At 43.3% G+C, this 3,087-nt stretch overlaps 1 pseudogene; it reads left to right on the top strand.

Moving 5' to 3' along the window:
* The first annotated feature begins 1,851 nt into the window (after window positions 1-1,851).
* Window positions 1,852-2,331, top strand: LOC112409705 (succinate dehydrogenase [ubiquinone] cytochrome b small subunit, mitochondrial-like; annotated as a pseudogene).
* Window positions 2,332-3,087: the final 756 nt, after the last annotated feature.

Here is a 3,087-nt window from a genome sequence, read left to right on the forward strand (position 1 = left end):
ACTAAGTGAAGTAAGTCAGAAAAAGAAAGACAAATACCATATGATATCACTTATATGTGGAATCTAAAATATGGCACAAATGAACCTATCTACAAAACAGAAACAGTCAGGGCTTCCCTGGTGGCGCAGTGGCTGAGAGTCCGCCTGCCGATGCAGGGGACATGGGTTCGTGCCCTGGTCCGGGAAGATCCCACATGCAGTGGAGCGGCTGGGCCCGTGAGCCATGGCCGCTAAGCCTGCACATCCGGAGCCTGTGCTCGGCAACGGGAGAGGCCACAACAGTGAGAGGCCCACGTACTGCCAAAAAGAAATATAGACATAGAGAACAGACTTGTGGTTGCCAAGGGGGAGGAGGGAAGAGAAAGGGATGGAGTGAGAGTTTGGGATTGGGAGATGCAAACTATTACATTTAGAATGGATAAACAAGGTGCTATTGTATAGCACAGGGAACTATATCCAATCTCCTGTGATAAACCATGATGGAAAAGAATATGAAAAAGAATGTCTCTATGTGTAAAAGCAGAGATTGGCACAGCACTGCAAATCAACTCTACTTCAATAAATAAATAAATAAAGCAAAGATTGTTTGAAGCATTGATGTTTACATATTTACCCATTTTGATACACTTCTAACCATATATGTAAACAAATTATTTAGAGCTGCAGTTTTCAAACTTTTTTGGCAATGCCAAAATACTCACCCAGTGATTCCAAGTCATAGTTTGAACAACATGAATTTAGATCTTAAAAATTCCAAACAAACAAAAACAAAAATGATTAATTATGACTGTGTAGTCTACAATTATGTTTTAATACATTTTTTTTTTTTTTGCCCAAATAAGGCAGAACCAGTAATACTTACAGGCTGACATTCATTATTTATTCTTACCACTTCAAAAATAATACAAAACAGTTTTGTAACCAAACTGTCCTACCATATTCCTATTTAGAGTATATATAGACCTTAAAAAGCCTGGAGCATCCAATGTGCCACAATGATCTACTCCTGTACAGATATGCATTTTATTGTTTTTCTACTTACATTACACATACAAAAAAATCTCTAAAGGTAATGTTAAATGGCTGATCATATAGAATATATTCCTAAAAGCCAAGTAACTCTACACAGAGAGAGATGGCATTGAGTTTCCAAAAGAAAGGTTTCCTGAGAGGTGGTGATTCTTGATTTGAGTCTTAAGAGAGGTATAAGCTTGGAATCAAGCTCAGGGTGAATTTTATGGGAGGGGTGATGTTAGGATATTCCAGGACAAAAATTACATGTTCTGGGCTAGAACTGGGGTTAGATTGTGGAGCTCATGTCTGTGCATTAACTATGTTCTAAATACAAAATAGAATCTGGATTGGATCCTAGAACAGATTTTTTTAAAAAGGAGATTATTGGAAAAACTGGCAAAGTCCAAATAAAATCTGGAGTTTAATTAATAGTATTGTACCAATGTTGATTTCTTCATCTTGCTAAATGTACACTGGTCATGTAAAATGTTAACATTAAGGGAAGCCGGTGAAGAGAAATATGAGAACTCCCTGTATTGTCTTTGCAGCTCTTCCATAAACCCCCAAATATCTCAAAATAAGAAAGTTTAGGGCTTCCCTGGTGGCGCACTGTTTAAGAATCCGCCTGTCAATGCAGAGGACACGGGTTGGATCCCTGGTCCGGGAAGATCCCACATGCCACGGAGCAACTAAGCCTGTGCACTACAACTACTGAGCCTGTGCTCTAGAGCCTGTGAGCCACAACTACTGAGCCTGTGCACCGCAACTACTGAAGCTTGTGCGCCTAGAGCCCGTGCGCCGCAACAAGAGAAGCCACCACAGGCCTTTCCGAGCGACATGGCGACTCTCTGGAGGCTGAGTGCCCTTTGCGGTGCCAGAGGTGGGCGAGCTCTCTTCCTCTGAACCCCAGTGGTCAGACTGGCTCATGTCTCAGCATTTCTCCAGGACTGATCAACCCCAGGATGCTGTGGAATACAGCACATTCACCTGTCACCCAGCCACCATTCTGGTTCCAAGGCTGCATCTCTCCACTGGACTGGTGAGAGGGTTGTCAGTGTTTTGCTCCTGGGCCTAATTCCAGCTGCTTATTTGAATCCTTGCTCTGCGGTGGACTACTCTCTGGCTGCAGCCCTCACTCTTCATAGTCACTGGGGCGTTGGACAAGTTGTTACTGACTATGTTCGAGGGGCTGCGTTGCAGAAAGCTGCCAAGGCAGGCTTTTTGGTGCTCTCAGCGTTCACCTTTGTTGGGCTTTGTTATTTCAACTATCATGATGTGGGCATCTGCAAAGCTGTGGCTATGCTGTGGAAGCTCTGACCCTTTAGACTTAACACCTTGAGAAGTGATTGTACATTGGGCTTCCCTGGTGGCACAGTAGTTAAGAATCCGCCTGCCAACGCAGGGGACACAGGTTCAAGCCCTGGTCCGGGAAGATCCCCCAGGCCGCGGAGCAACCAAGCCCGATCGCCCCAACTACTGACCCTGCACTCTAGAGCCCGCGAGCCACAACTACTGAAGCCCGCGGACCTAGATCCCGTGCTCCGCAACGAGAGAAGCCACCGCAGTGAAAGGCCTGCGCACCGCAACGAAGAGTAGCCCCAGCTCGCCACAGCTAGAGAAAACCTGTGCACAGCAATGAAGACACAATGCAGCCAAAAATAAATAAATAAAATAAGAGTAATCCTGAATCTTTAAAAAAAAAAAAAAAAAGAATTGATTGTACACCTCCTTGCCTCTGCTCTGTCATGCCATTTCAACTCACAATAAGAAGGAAGTAACAGATTAGTCCGCTGATAAACCTCTTCTCCTAATCAGCCGGTTATTTTTAGAGTTTAATCTTTGAAGAAAGATTTGAGAGAAATTGTATCCAAGAAATTGTGAGACTGAGCTTTGTATTCTGGAGAGTTAATGCGGTGTCTCACAGCTTCTCAGAAGACTCACAGTATAACTAAACATTATATATGAGCCTTTGCCTGTTAATTTATCAGACTCTTAAAGGGAATTCAGCTTTATTACTCTCAATATTTGATCAAACTTCTATATTTGTCCTAGGATGATGGAGAAAGGGAACGA

Source organism: Neophocaena asiaeorientalis, unplaced genomic scaffold (assembly GCF_003031525.2).
Source record: "Neophocaena asiaeorientalis asiaeorientalis breed wild unplaced genomic scaffold, Neophocaena_asiaeorientalis_V1.1 scaffold521, whole genome shotgun sequence".
NCBI lineage: Eukaryota > Metazoa > Chordata > Mammalia > Artiodactyla > Phocoenidae > Neophocaena > Neophocaena asiaeorientalis.